This window comes from Dioscorea cayenensis, chromosome 16 (genome assembly GCF_009730915.1).
Source record: "Dioscorea cayenensis subsp. rotundata cultivar TDr96_F1 chromosome 16, TDr96_F1_v2_PseudoChromosome.rev07_lg8_w22 25.fasta, whole genome shotgun sequence".
NCBI lineage: Eukaryota > Viridiplantae > Streptophyta > Magnoliopsida > Dioscoreales > Dioscoreaceae > Dioscorea > Dioscorea cayenensis.
Window position 1 is genome coordinate 18,910,410 of NC_052486.1, and position 8,779 is coordinate 18,919,188.

Here is an 8,779-nt window from a genome sequence, read left to right on the forward strand (position 1 = left end):
CATCATCTCACTCAACCAAAATGCTTATCTTCTATGTTCATAATTTTTATATATAAAAAAAGAAGCCTTCATTAACCACCATCTCCCACCTTCACTGTATGTTGTCGATCACACCCGCAAGTCGGTGTGCCCACTTGTCCACATCCCTACCCTCCATTTATTCACCAATCCATAAATGAATATACACAGATCCAAGATCACTCTCATTTTCCCAAACATTTCTTTATAAAAATAAATAATTAAAATAAATATCTATATATCATTAAATCAAATCAAAAACCTTCTTCTCCTCACCATTCTTCTACTTTTTCTTCAGCTTCTACATCGAAACACAGCACCACGAGAGACTTTGAGCCAGTGGCTGAAAAAAGAGCAGCACAACGTCCAGCGGTGCTCCCGAGAAGTGAGTTTGCACGTTGGAGATGGGTCCGGGAGGTGGGTAAAGTCTGGGAGGTGGTACTGGTGGTGGGTCATGCTCATGTCCATCGCTCGTCGGTGCGGATCGTGTCGTTGAGGAAGAGAACGAAGGGCACTAGGGACTGGGGAGTGCTCTTCTACTTTCATTCGCTCATCCGTGCCGTCATCTGGATTTTAGGGTCAGTTTTTTTTATTTATTTGTTTGTTTTTTTCTCTGATTTTTCTGAGAATGAGATGTAATTAGGGTTCAATTCAAGGATGTATTAATTAGGGTTCAATTTCTCCAAGGTTTATCTTGTTTTAAATTCCTTCATTTGATGACGATCTTGAGTGTTTTCTGTCTTTCCATTGACTTTCAATATTGTTGTATATATATGAATGTTGTTTGAAGCTATGACCTTGTTTTGTGATTTTTTGTGTTTAATTTATGTTGCTTACGGACTATTTTGTTTTATAACTTGTAGGGCTTATAGAGCATTGTATCTTTTAAACTAGATTTATCACTTCTTTGCGGAGAATGTAGTTCGCTGGATTGGTGAGTTCTTTGTCTTTGTTGAAACTTTATTCATTCTTTAGTAGCATATTGATCACAATCAAACAATGTTTTTGCTTCTGAATTATGGCAAGAAACATAGGACCGGCTTGTTTTTGTTGTCAGTCTGTTGACTATTCATTTTGAAACTTGCCAAGACAGACTTGGGAGAGATTTGAGGAGTAGAAGATAATACACTAGACATCTTAGTACACACTGCAGACCACTGCAAACATGGAGTTTTTGTTCCATCTTATAACATGAGAGCTTGTTCTTCTTGTCATATACTTGCTGAAGCTTTTGCAACTCTTTTTACATCTGAAGCCAATTTCTTTACCTGTTCAAACAAAGAAGATTCTTTTTAGAAATTCTTCTTGAAAGCATGAAATTGCTGTTGATTTGTGTATTGTTTGTTCCTTTCTTTTCGTTATAGCAGGCCAAAACGAATATCCCACATGATATATTTTCAATTCCTTGTATATATCGTTCTTGTCTTTTTGAGATAAACTCATTTATGCTAACGATGCCATCTTAATTTTCAAGTCATGTTTTAAAAACTTTTGTCAATTTCTAAATTTGATCCATATTATCTTAACAAACTTTAATATCTTGGGCTCACTTCAATATTCTATTTCTCTGCATAATTCTCTAATTTTCATTATTTTATACCTCATGTTTTCAACCTACAGTTACATCCGTCTTTGAAGCCCTCTAATAAATGATATGCACCATAAGATATTGTATTCTCTTCAGGTACTAAACAAAATATGCCTTGGAACACTATAAGCATTACTGGCTCATATAAATCCTTTTAGAAGCAAGTTGGTACTGTGAACCTACTCATTCTCATTATAGTTGATGATGAACACTAAGTCACGCTTAATAGCAATGATTCTCGGAATGGTCTAACTGTTATTTTTAACTTCAGCTTGCTGTTTTCCAGTGCTCACAATCATTTCTCGGTTTATGTGGCAGTTAAACCAAGGATTTCTATTCAAAGCTTGTTCCGTGAGAAACGTTCATTGATTGCCACTGTGCATAAACAGCAAAGTACCAATGATTTAAGACCCTTAGAAGAAATCAATTGAGTTGACCCTGAAATAAATCTGAGTAGGTTTCGTAGACATTTCTTTTTGTATGCCCTCAATTAATCAAAAGAATGGCATGAGAGTAGGATTTAAGAAAGGCATCTTAAGAGGAAACTTTTGTGTATTGAATTGTTTGACTTTCTATGCAAGTCAAAATTTTTAATTTTGGGAATCTTCATGGAAGATGAGTGAGTCACAGAAGAGATATACATAAATGTTATATATATATATATATATATATATAAGGAATTCATCAATGATTCCAAATTTTGGGATTAAAAGAATTGGCAACCACTTCAACATGGTTGCTCATTTGCTGGTGGATGTGGGGCTGAATTTTGATGCTCAACCATAGTATGAAATGAATCATTCCTGTACATGTTTCTCAAGAGAGATTTTTTTCTTTTTTTTTTTTTAAATTTTTGGTGAGTGAAAGAATCAAAGATAGTGGGAAGAAAGAGAGTTTTTTATTTAATAAGAGGTTGAGAATGTACAGATAGGCGATGGTGGTGGTGGTGATTATGGATGAATTGGATTTTTAATTACTTCATTCTTGAAAGGATGAAGAAGGGATTGCATGAAAAGAAAAGAAAAGCTATTTGAAATTGCTGATCCAATCTGTTGCTTCTTGTGCAAATCTTAGGTCCAATTTTGGTTAACTGTTTGTTTGACCAAGTTTAAAGTCTTAGACACGGTTTGGTTTGGTATGAAGGTTCAAAAGGTCAGGTTTAGTTTTTGCAAATCAGAAATCAATGCAGCATTTTTAATTTTTACAAACGTTAGCTGGAAATTTGTTCCACTAGTTGTAATCCTCAATAGTTTGAAAAGATCTGTTGAATATAACTTTTTGAAATGAATTCGTTTAGAGCAGATGTTGTACTGCCATTTTGGTTAGTAATCAATGTGGGTTATATGAAAGTAATTGTATCCTTTTTCTGTGTTTTAGTTTTGGTTGATATTCATTGTTTGGACTATGATGAACGAGATATTATTTTACTGCCATGTCTTTGTAGATGGATGCTTTATGATTTCCATGGACTTATAAAAATGATAAGTAATATTGGACTTCATTTGTTACCACTATATTGTTTGAAAATATAATTGATAATTGCATCTCTATGTGATTTTCAAGTTTACACTGATTGTGAACATATTTTAATTATATAGTCAGTGTTGAAGATGAAATGATGGTGATGTTGTATTTTCTTTAATTGATCTTGTTAAATATGCATGTTTTTTGCCTTCTCGGATTTATCACATTCTTATGCATTTGCATCATGTTTTTCTTTAATTAATTATATTATGAAGTTTCCAGAGTCTATTCCATCCTTGCCAATAAAAGGTTTCTATATTTTTGCAATTCAAAAACCTGTAAATTGTAGAAGTGATCTTATTAATGTTTGAAGCTGGGTACCAAACCCAATTAATTATTAGCTGAATTTGAGACAATGGCACCTATGTTCCAAATAGGAGAATTTAAGCAAGGTCCAAAAATAAATACCAACATCAAACGACCCCAATTGTCATTCATCACCTTATCTAAAATCTAAAGATTACATAAATCGATATTTATATTAATAAATATTAGTTTAAATTACCAACGAGGCAACGACTTCTTAATCTATTGACACTAAATTTATGTAGGGTGTTTGTGTTCTATTGATGAGACGGTTTCAAACTTTTTTCAAGGCATAAAGAATAATTCCCTAGTTTTCTTCGAGTTCATGCATATAAGCTGATGCAGTAAAATGTGGAAGCATGTTTTACCTTGAGATAACCTTCATTAAGTATAAATTTTTAATGGAAGTTGTTTTTATGAGAAGTATAAGCTTTTGGGACCGTTTTCTGAGTTTGAGATCAAAGGAAAGCTTCCCATAAAAACTTTCAAATCTCACTTGTCATGAATTACTTTTCATCTCTTAACAGTGTTCAAAAGTGAAAATAAAAAATTAGTTAACCAACTAAAAGCATGGTTGTATGGCTGATAATGAGCTTGATTTTAAACCTAGTGGAGATATAGTTTTGAAATGTATACAAGGAAAAAGTTTCAGCCATTGACTATAGAGGAGAGGAAATTGAAGGATTTTTACTTTATTAATAGTTCGAATTTTGTGTAAGACCATCATCTGGTTATTAACATATGATTGGGTATCCAAGTGATCTATTTGCAGGCTTAGAAAAGAGAAGGCCAGAAGGGTAGTTACATTGAAATTCTTGAGTCTTCAAATATTAGAATACAAAACATGAAACTATCTTGATCTATGAATATTGTGCAATGGATTGGTGGCATAAGCTTACAGCAAATGTTTATTTATTCATTTATAGAAAAACTCAACTTACAACTTTTAATATAAGCTTAAGTTTGTTGTTAATTATTCAGAAAATTTCTTGATGTTGTCTAATTGTTTTTATATTTGCATAGTGGTATATATATATTTTTTTGATAAATTGAATAGTGGTATGTAAACTTCATAAAACAAATAGTATTGAAATATATTTATATGGTGGTGCATGCAGCCGTGAAAAATTTGGCGAAGTTCGCGCCAAGCTGTGGTGGGAAGAGAACCGGGAAAAAAATTCAAGCTCAGTACCGTTGAGTCAAACACAAGGGAGAAGAGGAAGGGTAATGGACATATATTTATATATATATATATATATATGATATGTGCAAATATTTCAGGAAAAAAATATTTATTAAAAGGTAAAAGAGGAAAAAAAATTCATGCCGGCTTTCTTTTGCTCATCTTTGTAGTTTTATTTTAACAATCTATTCCTTCTATGCCTCCAGAGGTTATGAGTAAGCTGGAATTTTTAGAGAAAGCATACGAGGAGCAGAAGCAGCAGAATCAGTACATCCTTTCTCTATTAGAATCTCGAGGTATCCAGGTAAACTTTGAGACAACTCCTCGTATTTCTCATGCTCCTGCTAGGACTGGAGAGTCTGCTTCGATCTCATACCCCTCACACTTCAAAGGATGTTGAACAGCCTCAGCCTGTCGATGATATTGCAACAAAATGAATGTGGTGTTTTGGATTATTACATTAGATACTTGGACTATTACATTTTGTATTTGTTTGTTATATTAGATGTTTGAACTATTATATTTTGTATTGCATTGTTATTCTAGATATTTATCTATCAGAATGTTTATTTTGAAAAATATTATAAAAGTTATTATTCAGGATTGTAAATTAGGCTTTAAAACAGGTTTGTGAAAATAGTTAAAAAATTATTATAAATAATCATGGTTATGAATAATTACTTTGTGACATAATTTGCGACAATAAAATTGTGTCGCAGAATATCTCACCAAGATGCAACACAATTTGCGACACAATTTGCATTAATCGAAATGTGTCTCAAATTTTGTTGCAAAACATCGCACACATTTGCAACACAATTTGCGACACTAAAAGTTTTGTGACAAACAAAATAGGTCACAAAATTTATTGCAAAAAGACTCAATATTTGCAACACAATTTGCGACGTGTAAAGTTTTGCGACAATCAAAATAAGTCGAAAAGAATATTGCAAAAAGTCTCAAATAGTTGCAACATTTATTGCGACACAGAAATTGTATCGCAATAAATTGTCGCATATCGTTGCAAATTGAATGTCAAATATTGTTTCAGAAGATCCATAAATTGTGGTTAAATTTGCAACGTTTTTTTATTTTGTGTCGTAAATTTTGTGACACAGTCTTCAAAAGTGTCGCAAATATTTGCGACATCTAAAATGTGACACATTTTATTATGTCGCAGATTATGTTGCAAATTGCAATTTGCGACACATTTTTGATCTTTTGTGTCGCAAAAATGTGTTGCAAATTGCATTTTTTGTTGTAGTGAAGGATATCTTCTCTATTTTCATTCACTTTGTTATATATATATATTAGTACATGATATAGGCTCTAGTTTGAATTTAAAATACATGCTAAAAATATAAGGAGAAGATGAGGATTGGTTTAACAAACAAAATCTTTCAAGCTCATAAATCCGGAGCTACAGAATCAAACTCAGATTTCCTTTCAATATCATACCATAAGATGATGAATCCATCAAGGACACCAATCTTGGATTGAAAATAAAGAAATCGGTCTTTGGAAAGAGGTTTAGTGAGAGCATCAACAGGTTGATATTGTGTTGGAATGTGATAAACATAGAGCTGTCCTTTAGAAACCTTCTCCCTTATAAAGAAGTAATCCAATGCCAAGTGCTTCAATTTGGAATGAAAAAAATAGGATTTTGACAAGTGCATGTGACACTAAGGTTGTCACAATATACTATTAGTGGAGTAGGAGAGGAGCTTCGCAGCTCATGAAGTAGAGATTGAACCCAAGTGACTTCAGGGAGAGTAGTGGCTATAGCATGAAATTTAGATTCAGTGAGGATCTAGCCACTGTTTTTTGTTTTTTAGATCTTCATCAGATCAAGTTACCACCAAGATAAATAAGATAGGCTGAAGTGAAAGTCCGATCATCATGGTTTCTAGCCCAATCAAAATCGAAGAACACTTGTAGATAAAGGCTAGAAGATTGCTTAAGGAGCAAACCATGAAATATACTGCCCTTGAGATAGCATAGAACCCTTTGAGACATTGAAAGTGAATAGAAGTGGGTTTGTGCATGAACTGAGATAGCTTATTAACTACAAAGTTAATGTTAGGTTGTGTAAGACATAAATATTGCAATGCACCAATAATTTTCCGAAATTGTTCCACATTTGCAACATTTGAAACATCAAATAGATGAAGTGAAATTGATGTAGAGAGGGCAGTAGCTGATTCTTTTGCACCTATCATCATTGTTAAATCAAGGATATCAAGTATGTACTTATGTTGAGATAAGAACAAGCCTTCCTTTGTAGATATGACTTCAAGTCCAAGAAAAAAATTGAGATTGCCAATATCCTTAAGAGAAAATGTATCGGCTAAGCTAGACTTGAATGTGGAAAGAAACTTGGTATTGTTTCCTATGATGATGATGTCATCAATATAGACCAACATATAGACAACAAACTTCATCCTTAGCATAAATAAATAAGGAAGTGCTAGAAAGAGAGCTGATGAAACCATAGGAAAGCAAAAAATGGCTAAGTGCCTTGTACCAAGTCCTTAGAGCTTCTTTAGACCATCAATTGCCTTATTTACCTTGCAAACAAATGACGATTTTGACTTTGTTAACAAAGAGAGGTGGTTGTTGCATATATATTCCTCTTATGCCAAGTCACCTTGAAGAAACCCATTATTTACATCAATTTGATGAAGCGACCACCCTCTTGAAATTGCCAAGCTTAAGACAAGTCTAATTGTCACAGGTTTTACCACTGGATTTAAAGTTTGTGAATAATCCAAACTAGGTCTTTGATCAAAACATTTAGGAACTAATATAGCCTTGTATATAGAGATGGTTCCATCTGGATTTTGTTTTACTCGAAACACCCATTTGTATCCTATGATAGTTCTGTTATGTGGAGGAGGAACTAAGATCCAAGTGGAATTTTTATAAAGTGCAGCAAGTTCGTCCTTCATTACTGCTTTCCAGTATGTGTATTTGATAGCATGAGAAGCACATAAAGGCTCAACAATGTTAGGGATCAGATATTTAGTAACTGAAAACATCTGCTTAGGTTTGAAGATGTTGTTCTATGACCTTGTAGTCATAGGATGAGTTCGAATAGATGAAGTTTCAATATTTATAGAAAGAAAGTTATGAGAGATTACTGGAGGTACAATAAAGAGTTGTGAATCTTGTACAAGAAGTGACGAGAAGTCTCCTTGATCAAGGCCAAAAGATGAGGATGTAAGAATTTCTTATGGAGAAGCAAAACTTGTTGAACTAGGTAATGGAGAAGAGATAGGAGCAATTGGTGGAGATGAAGAGATACTTGTGTCAATTGTGGAGTTCCATTGGGAATGCACTTGTGGTGTGACATGAGAGGAGTGATGAGGAATAGAACATGGAAAGACGTTTTCATCAAATAGGACATCTCTAAATATGTATATTTTATTGCTGCAAGTATCTAAACATAAGTAGGGCATTTTGAGCATTAGAGTAACCTGTGAAGACATACGGTTTAGATTTAGAAGCTAAGGGGGCATTCATTTTGGTGTAAGTGGGGGGAAGTGGGGGAAAGTGGGGGGAAATGGGTTCACTTCCCCCCACTTCCAATGTTCATTTCCACTGAAGTGAGGGAAGTAAGCCTCATATAAAAGGCTCACTTCCACCACTTCCATAACTCCTAGGAAGAATTGGATCTTGCCCTCAAACTCCCTAGACCTTCGTAGCTGCCAAAGCTTTCAAGACCATTGTCTCTATCACCATCAAAGGTATCAATATTTAACAAAAAAAATTGACATATCTCTTCACTCTCTCAGGCACTACTGCCACTGCTGTGCACAGCTTATTCTGGCCGCTGCTACCATTTTATCTCCACTGCCCTCAATCCCCCTCATCGGAGTGGTACTTGTCCCTCTTTGCTCATCCTTTGTTTCATTCTCGTTCCTCTTTTAGAATTTGATATGCTTTTACTCTTTGTTTGATTGATTCAGAAGGTGCATTTCTATTCGTGGTGATTGGAGTTGCTCAATTTGGGGCTCTATCTTGCTTGTTTTAATTCATGGTTTGTCGAAAACTTTAGTTTTAGGGTTTTTTTTTTTATTTTTGGTTTTATGTTTTTGAGGAATGGATCTAGAGTTTCTTCATAGATCCATCTCTTTTTTGACAAATTTCAGCCTATAAAT

General features: G+C 33.8%; 1 long non-coding RNA gene across 2 annotated transcripts; it reads left to right on the top strand.

The window, feature by feature from the left end:
* The first annotated feature begins 250 nt into the window (after nt 1-250).
* Nucleotides 251-5,217, top strand: LOC120278755. Of its 2 annotated transcripts, XR_005541757.1 has the most exons (4): nt 251-596; nt 882-952; nt 4,555-4,660; nt 4,826-5,217. It is a non-coding gene; the product is annotated as an uncharacterized LOC120278755 (long non-coding RNA). The 2 variants fall into 2 exon arrangements; XR_005541758.1 differs by lacking the exon at nt 882-952 and having other exon boundaries at nt 262-596.
* Nucleotides 5,218-8,779: the final 3,562 nt, after the last annotated feature.